This window comes from Pan paniscus, chromosome 11, assembly GCF_029289425.2.
Source record: "Pan paniscus chromosome 11, NHGRI_mPanPan1-v2.0_pri, whole genome shotgun sequence".
In the NCBI taxonomy this organism is placed as follows: domain Eukaryota; kingdom Metazoa; phylum Chordata; class Mammalia; order Primates; family Hominidae; genus Pan; species Pan paniscus.
In genome coordinates, this window is record NC_073260.2 from 43,349,467 (window position 1) to 43,358,942 (window position 9,476).

The window sequence follows — 9,476 nt, forward strand, 5'->3', positions numbered from 1 at the left end:
CTAATAGTATAAATCAGAAGTTGATTCTGATAAGATGTATAGGGTAAACTCAGAGTAACCATTAAAAAAACTAAAATAATATAGTGAAACAAATCAGTAAAGAAGATAAAATGCTACATTCAAAGATATTCACTTAATACAAAAGAACAGTAAAGGGAGAATAGAGGAACAAAAAATATATGAGACATATAGAACATAAAAAGCAAAATGTCAGACATAAATTTAATTATATCAATAATAACATTAAAATGTGAATGAACAATCCAATCAAAATAAAGAAATTGTCACACTAGAATAAAAAAGACGTGATCCAACTATATGCTGTCTACAGGAGACACACATTAGATTCAAAGATACAAACAGACTGAACATAAAAGCAAGGAAAAAAGATATATTATGCAAACAACCACCACATAAAAGCTAGAGTGGCTATACTGATATCAGACAAAATAGACTCTAAAACAAAAACTGTTATTAGAGATGAAGAAGGATATTTTATAATGATAAAAGATCAACTCATCAGGAAGATATAGCAATTATGAACATAAATCCACTTAATAATGTACTAAAATTCATGAAGGAAAAACAGAAAGAAATGAAGGGAGAAATAGCCAATTCAACAATAATAATTGTAGACTTTAATACCCCAATTTCAATAAGGGATAGAACAACTAGACAAATGATCAACAAAGAAATAAAGGACATAAACAACACTATAAACAAATGATACCTAACAGACATCTATAGAACACTCCACCCAACAACAACAGAATCTGCATTCTTCTCAAATGCACATGGCATGGTTTCCATGATAGGCCATGTGCTAGGCCATAAAACAAACAAGTAAATTTAGAAGACAGAAATAATACAAAAGTATGTCCTGTGACTGCAGTGAAATGAAAGTAGAAATCAAAGTAGAGAGTAGAAAGAATTTGGGAAACTCGTAGATAAGTGGAAATAAAACAACACGCTCCCAAATAACCAGTAGGTCAAAGAAGTCAAAAGGGAAATCTAAAAAGAGTCTGAGATGAATGAAAATTAAAACACAATATACCATAACTTTTGGTATTCAGTGAAAGCAGTGCTTAGAGGGAACTTTATAGCTGTAATGCCTATATTAAGAAAGAAGGCCGAGCACAGTGGCTCACACCTGTAATCTCAGCACTTTGGGAGGCTGAGGTGGGAGAATTGCTTGAAGCAAGGAGTTTGAGGCCATCCTGGGTGACACAATGAGACCCTGTCTTTACAACAAAATAAAAATAAAAATTAGCTGGGCCTTGTGGTGCATGCTAGTAGTCCTAGCTACTTGGGAGGCTGAGGTGGGAGGATTGCTTGAGCCAAGGTTGAGGCTACAGTGAGCTATGATTGTGCCACTGCACTCCAGTGTGGGTGACAGAGCGAGACCCTGTATCCAAAAAAGAAAAGAAAAGGAAAGAAAAAGGAAGGCCAGGTGCAGTGGCTTATGCTTCATGCCTATAATTTCATCACTTTGGGAAGCCAAGGTAGGAGGATCACCTGACACTGGGATTTCAAGATCCGCCTGGGCAACATAGTGAGACCTTGTTTTTACTAAATAAATAAATAATTTAATGTAAAGAAAAAAGAAGAAAGATTTTAAACCAATAATCTAAACTTCCACCTTCCAACATTAGAGAAAGAAGAGCTAAACCTAAAAGAAGCAGAAAAAGAAAATAATAAAGATTAGAGGCTGGTCCGATGGTAGTGGGTTATCAGAACTTATTAATATTAGTGCCACTGAAGCTGGTCTACAATCCCCCGCTGCTAAATCTGACTGGCTTTACAATTTTGTAGATTAATGGCTGCCTAGAAGTGGGGACTGGGAGTGCTGGAGGTCATGGTTAAAGAGTTTCGAGTTCTTTTTGAGGTGATTAAAATGTTCTGAAATTGACTGTGATGATATATGCTTCTGTTCACAGATACACATATCTGTGAATATACTTAAGCCCCCTGAATTGTACACTTGAAATGAGTGAATTGTGCCATAGGTGGGCATTGGAGGGCATCCATAGTTTGGATGTCCCCTCCAAATCTCATGTTGAAATGTGATCTCTAGCGTTGGAGGTGGGGCCTGGTGGGAGGTGACTGGATCATGGGGTGGACCCCTTACAAACGGCTTAGTGGCATCCCCTTGTTGGTGAGTGAGTTCTCACTTAGTTCACATGAGATCTGGTTGGTTGAATGAGTCTGGGTCCCCTCCTTCTCTCTCTCTCTTTTTTTTTTTTTTTTTTTTTGAAACAAAGTCTCACTCTGCTGTAGCCCAGGCTGGAGTGCAGTGGCACGATCTCAGCTCACCACAACCTCCGCCTCCTGGGTTTAAGCGATTTTCCTGCCTCAACCTCCAGAGTAGCTGGGATTACAGGTGTGCACCACTGCAACCGGCTAATTTTTTGTATTTTTATTAGAGACGGGGTTTCACCATGTTGGCCAGGCTGGTCTTGAACTCCCGACCTCAGGTAATCCGCCTGCCTCGGCCTCCCAAAGTGCTAGGATTACAGGCGTGAGTCACCATGCCCGGCCTCCTTCTTCTCCTTCTATCTCGCTCACACTTCTGCCTGCTCCCCCCTGGCCTTCTGTCATGATTGGAAGCTTCCTGAGGCCTCACCAGAAGCAGATGCTGGTGCCATGCTTCTGGTACAGCCTGCAGAAACATGAGCCAAACAAACCTCTTTTCTTGTAAGTTTCCCAGCCTCAGGTATTCCTTTACAGCAACACCAGAACGGAACTGTATCTTAACTAGTGAACTATATCTTACCTATATCTCAATTAAGCTGTTAAAAAAGCTAACAACAAACTACCCAGAGTGAAAACACAGCTCAGCACCAGAACTCCAGCCATTTAAGGCATCTTCTCACAATAGGGGTGTTACTGGAAAGGGGTCCTGATCCACACCCCAAGAGAGGGTTCTTGGATCTCTCACAAGAAAGAATTCGGGGCGAGTCCATAGAATAAAGTGAAAGCAAGTTTATTGAAAAAGTAAAGGAATAAAAGAATGGCCACTCCATAGGCAGAGGAGCCCCAAGGGCTGCTGGTTGCCCATTTTTATGGTTATTTCTTGATGATATGCTAAACAAGGGTGGATTCTTCATGCCTCCCCTTTATAGACTGTACAGGTAACTTCCAGACGTTGCCATGGCATCTGTAAACTGTCATGGCGCTGGTGCAAGTGTAGCAGTGAGGACGACCAGAGTCACTCTCGTCACCATCTTGGTTTTGGTGGGTTTTGGCCAGCTTCTTTACTGCAACCTGTTTTATCAACAAGGTCTTTGTGATCTGTATCTTGTGCCGACCTCCTATCTCATCCTGTGACTTAGAATGCCTAATCTCCTGAGAATGCAGCCCAGTAGGTCTCAGCCTCATTTTACCCAGCCCCTATGCAAGAGAGAGTCAATCTGGTTTAAACACCTCTGACAGAGGCAGGCCAACCTGCAGCAACGATGTGCAAAGTCCCTATAAGTTGAAGGATGGCTTGAGATAGGAGAGGGGGCTGCTTTAATGCCACTTTCTTTTATGGAGTGCCCTCAAGATGATTTGGGGCATCCCACCTACCTTCTTCCCCTTGTTTTCCTCCTATTCGGTTATTCTTTTTCAACTCAGCTGCATAAAACCTGAAGCAGGGTATCCACTGGGACTAGAATAGTCATGGTGCTGAGGCCTGGGGAACTAGAAACATCTCATCTTCTATTTGTCTGCCTGAAGAGAGTTCTGAGCAGGAGCTGGTTGTATTGATGGGGGCTCCCGTCAGGCCTGGCAGAGAACAGAAGAGCATGTTGGACCCTTTCCCGTTACCCTCAGACTCTCCCATAATCTATAAGCTCTGTGGTTTATTTGTTCTTTAAAACCCTTTCTTTTTTTCCCCTTTTCGTTTTGCTTTATATAATGCACATTTATGTCATAATAGAGCCTGATTTTCTACAATGGGCTTTTTTGTGTGCTTTCGATTCAAACATAAAAAGCTCTACTTCAATGTAACAAATAAATTCCCAGCCATCATTGTGCCAAATAATCCACAAACCTCAAACACACTTGGACTGGAAGGCACTTCCTGTTCCCCCTGCTGAAGCCACGCACCCCTCCCCCAGCCTCACTGAGGAACCTTGCAGACAGGAGCCTGTTTGTCACTATTTTGAATATGAATCAGGTTGCTGTTGGGTGTTAGCCTGTCTCGGGACCCCCAGCCCTGCATCTGGACATGTCACTGATTTGCTTGTAAGCTGATTCTGTTTAGAGCATTTTCTGTGCTGTGGGCAGGATTCCCCACCTCACTGCCCACGTGCTGGGGGTGGGGGGCCTGGGGAGGATACAGCAACGTGGAGAGCCCGCCTCACCCGCACACTGTTCCTTTCTGGGCACCGCAGCTGGTTCTCATCTGCAGGCATTCACCCTCTGCCACAGAACCTGCCTTGGCCACCTCAGTTCACAGGCGACTCCTGGCCTGGGGCAGCCTCTAGGGGGTCGCCCTGTGTGCCCTCGCATTGCTGGTTAGCTTCATTAGGAGACGAGTTTGTGCGTCCACCTTCCCAGGGCTTCACTGGCCCTCTCCCGCCCTTCTCTGCTCTGCCTCCACCAGCCTGCTGCAAATCCATTGTGGATTCCTGGAAGGTAGAGTCCAAATATTAAAAGTCTTTATAGTCACATGGTAGCCCCTCTTCTAGCCCCCAAGACCATATCTTTCAACCTATTTACATAAGAAACCCTTCTCTTTGCAAAGTCCACCCCCACCCGTTTCTGGGAATGCCATGGGGATGGCTCATCGGTGCCCATGGAAAGCCTCCATCCAATCCCCATCCACCAAGCACTCCTCTCTCATTACCTCTGCTGTGTCCACAGGGCCTCACTCCCTCTTCCTCTCCACTGTTCAGGATGCTCTTTTCCAGGCTGTGAGAGAATTTTACCAAATTGGGCTGTATTTCCTTTTGTTCTTACTGCATGCGAGTCAGAATGTTATGTGCCAGTACATGGAATGTCTGGTCCATCAGCTGAGCCCACACGCTATTCATATACAGGCACACCCGACAGGGTACAGCTTAGGCTGAGAAACAAATGGGCCCCCAAATATGACAGCTTAAACCAGGGAAGAGTTTCTCTCTTCTCTAAAGGTAGGAGGATTCGTGGTGGGGCTGTTCGGCTGGCTCCATGGTACCCAGGCCCTGCCTCCTTTTCTCCGTGACTCTGCCGTCCCTTACAGATGTGTTTCTCACACAATCTGGAGTACGACTGTCATTATTTCTATTATCATTTAAATTTCCAATCGATCTCAGACCCCTGTGTAGCTTTATTGGGCTTAAAAAGTGCCTGACTCATGCCCAGGCCTGGTCAATATATTGAGGTGGGTCCACAGATCATGTGCTTGAAGGTCAAGGCAATATCAAGGTACTATGAAAGTTCATCAAAGCTGACCCAATTTCTGTCCTTCTCACCTCACACACTGGGAGCGAGGTTCATACAGTAGCTCCTGTGTGCAGGGCAGATTGTGTGCAGAACCGCCCTGAAATGACACCTCTTCCACGCAGCTGAAGGTGCTCACCACCATGCCCATGGCGTCCACAGCACCTATAGTGCCACAGTGTCCACTGCAGCAATTTTCTGGCAAGTGGGATGGAGAGAAGCGCAAGACCTGCTCCTTCCCTGCGTGGGCCATCTTCCTGAGCACACGTCTCTTCTACCCACATCCCATCAGCCAGGATTTGCCCACACACCACATGGAGCTGCAGGGGTGGTGGGAAAGGAAAGTCTTTATTTTGGGCAGCTACACACCCAGGTAAATTTCAGGGGTTCTGTTGCTAAAGAAAGAAGGGAAGAATGAATGTTAGGAGATGTGATACTAAATGTAAAACTACCCCAAGTCCCGTTGGTCAAATTCATAGGCAGTGCAGAGGCTCCTGCCGGCTTCCTTGCTTGGTCCAGATGCTCTAGGGCTTCCGCGTTAGCTTGGTTGAAGGAGCAGGAACTAAGCTGCATGCACACAGAGATGAAGAACTTCCTGGGCAGGGCAGTGTACAGGTCTCCTTAGCAATGGGTGCCTGTGCACTGCTGCTGCTGGTGGCCCTTGAAACACTGACCAGTGGGCATCACTATCCCCAGCAACGGCATGTTCCCAGTGAGGCACTTTGCTCTCCTCTGTGTCACTGACCAGCCCCTTTGTTAATTCTCTATCATAGCAGAGACCAGACTGTACCCTTTGTTTCATTTGTTTTTGAGGCAGAATCTTGCTATCACCTATGCTGGAGTGCAGTGGCGTGACCCTGCTCACTGCAGCCTTGGCCTCCTGGGCTCAAGTGATTCTCCCACCTCAGCCTCTGAAGTATCAGGGACCACAGGCGTGCACCACAATGTCTGGCTAATTTGTTTATTTATTTATTTTTTTAGAGATGGGGTCTTCCTATGTCAGCCAGGCTAGTATTGAACTCCTAGCCTCAAGCGGTCCTCCTGCCTTGGCCTCCCAAAGTGCTGGAATTACAGGTGTGAGCCACCGTGCCCCACCTCGGACTGTAGCTTTTTATAAGAATAGGCTGAAGTTTGGCCAGGCACGGTGGCTCACGCCTGTAATCCCAGCACTTTTGGAGGCCGATCACAAGGTCAGGAGATTGAGACCATCCTGGCTGACACTGTGAAACCCCGTCTCTACTAAAAATACAAAAAATTAGCCGGGTGTGGTGGCGGGCACCTTTAGTCCCAGCTACTCGGGAGGCTGAGGCAGGAGAATGGTGTGAACCCAGGAGGCGGAGCTTGCAGTGAGCCTCTGAGATAGCGCCATTGCACTCCAGCCCGGGCAACAGAGCGACACTCCGCCTCAAAAAAAAAAAAAAAAAAAAAAAAAAAGAATAGGCTGAAGTTTGAGAAGCGCAGGATGGAAATACGGCACAGAGGAGAATTCACAGGAAATGCATAGTCCAGCCCCTTCTAGGAGTCCTCACCAGGAGGGCTCTCTTCCTGCTGTGGGAAGTGCTCTGAGCATTGCTGCACTGCAAACTCTGGGCAGAAATGACCCTGAGGCTCCGGGGAGGAGGAAGCACATAATCCCATCTCTAAGCTCCACTTCCAGACCCCCCGTTTCTCATACTAGAACCTCCCTCTTCCCAGGGCAGTGACCATATCTATTCCTTATGGAACCATCCACAGGGTGTGGTATTAGCCCACAGTCCCAATAGTAATTACATAATTGTCAGACAGAACATTCCCCAGGTCTGGGCTATTAAGTTGTAAGCACCATCGCATGAAAGACAGATCAGCCCAGCCCAGGTAGGGCTAAAACGATTGCAGTCCAGCTTTTATATAGCATCAATTATTCAATCCAGTTATTCACTCACCACCTTAGCCATATTAGAAATAAAAGGAATGCCTTCCTTTCTTTCCAAAGGACTCAGATTTAAGCCACAGCTGTTGGCTGGCAAACCAGACCCCCGCGTCGTTTCTTCCATTTCTCTAACTCGATACAGGATCTTCATCAATTAGGACGGGTTTCACTGCAAGTCAAGCCTCTAGTAGTCAGAGATTCTAAGGTTGGCCTGATCCTGAAGACAGAGGGAGGCTCCGTGTAAGAGGTCACAGGAAGCTATACAATAGCCCGGGGTTATAAATTCATGTTCTGGATTGGCTTCTGGCAGTCCTGTCTGCCTAATTTATGATGACAATTTCTCAGACTCAGGACTAGTGAGCAGAGATGGAATTACCTAGGAAGGGGCTGATATCCTTCTGCACCCATGACTTTTATACCCAGAGCACACTCTTGAAACTGCTTCTGCCTTCTAAAGCAGTAGCTTCCCAACCCAATTCATTAGAAACTTGTGAGACCACCTTGGAGAATCCTATAACTAAAAAGCCATGTTCTGCAAAAGGGCAGTCCTGAGTTGTGCCTAACTTCATGTGGGATTTTGTTGTTTTCATGACACCAGTGCAATAAAAGGGCCCATCTCTTAATAACGTAAAAATCAGTGATGGTAATGTTCATAGCGGGGTTTTACGCTAGATGGCAATGAAATCCTCAGCGCATCTGCAGCTCCCTGCTCTTCTGTCCCTGGAATCTCCAGTGTTTATTTTATGTGAAGGAGGAACCAACACAGAACTTCTTGAACCCTTTATGTGGTTGAAATTGGGCCTTCTCTTCTATTAGGTAGTGTGTGTCTATATCACGTTCTTGTTCCTATGCCAGAAAAGCTTGACACGTTTTATTATTCATGGCATTACCTTGCTGTTTGAACTCGGAATTTCTTTGCCTGGAATCTCAAGTGTAATGAAAGAGCAGGAAAATGTTCCAACCTTTGGTGGTGAAGGCTTCAGGTGAAAGAAATGGAGAAAAGAAAGGTGGAAGAGTAGAGACGGTAGGTCCTAGGAAGGAAGCCTTTTCTGTTTTCAGCAGAAATGTCACTGTGCCATGTGATGAAAGAGGAGGCCTCCGTGAGGCCCAGGGTGTGACACCTGGCAGGGAGCCCTGGTTCTTTTCTTCTCTGAAAACTCTCAACTTTTACAAATTAGAGTCTGGGCTTACAAGGCCATGGCCTTTGAGTTTCAAGTGTCTATTCAGAACTGAAAATCCAAGAATTTGATTTTTTGGTCTCTGTCTTTGGGTCCGTTCACCCAGCCATGAGTGACCAAGGGTAAGGAGGGCCACACAGCAGCTTCTATGTGAGGATATAATTCTCTATCTCAGAAAGTTGTACCAGCATCCTGAGCTATAAATACTGGACAGTTCCAGATATGAGAAAATTCTATGGTGGTCACATTTTCTGACCCAGAAATGACACTGTTCTCTTCCTTATGGTGTGAGCACACTGAAAATTCCAATTTATATTTTATCACTGTATTAGTCCATTCTCAAGCTGCTACAAAGAACTGCCCAAGACTGAGCAATTTATAAAGGAAAGAGGTTCAATTGACTCACAGGTCTACAGGGCTGGGGAGGCCTCAGGAAACTTACACTCATGATGGAAGGGGAAGCAAACATGTCCTTCTTCACATGGTGGCAGGAAGGAGAAGTGCTGAGCAAAGGGGGAAATGTCGCTTATAAAATCATCAGATCTCATGAGAACTCACTCATTATCACGAGAACAGCAGCATGGGGGTAATTGCCCCCCATGATTCAGTTGCCTTCACCTGGTACCACCCTTGATACATGGGGATTATTATAATTCAAGGTAAGATTTGGGTGGGGATACAGCCAAACCATATCAGGGAGAGCCAAACTGTGTCAATCACGTATCAACCTCTGAGGAAGACAAGGAGGAGAAGGAGGCACATGATAATGATGAGACTATTTTTGTCCCATTGGGAGATATAACAAGTGCATCTAGTGAAGAAGAAGAGGAGGAGGAGGAGGAGGGGAAGGAAGGAGGGGAAAGAAGGAGGAGGAGGAGAGAGATGATGGTCACTGGTGTTGGGGGAGGTGCCATATCCTGTAAGTAATGGCGCCAGGGCCTTGCTGATGGCAGGGAACATGGGACTCTGGCCATGAACACTTC

At 45.6% G+C, this 9,476-nt stretch overlaps 1 long non-coding RNA gene across 1 annotated transcript; it reads right to left on the reverse strand.

Moving 5' to 3' along the window:
- Positions 1–2,967: 2,967 nt before the first annotated feature.
- On the reverse strand, positions 2,968–7,854 carry LOC134728531 (uncharacterized). The gene is made up of 2 exons (XR_010109025.1): positions 3,568–7,854; positions 2,968–3,264 (listed from the first exon to the last, which is right to left on the reverse strand). It is a non-coding gene; the product is annotated as an uncharacterized LOC134728531 (long non-coding RNA).
- Between the last annotated feature and the right edge of the window lie 1,622 nt (positions 7,855–9,476).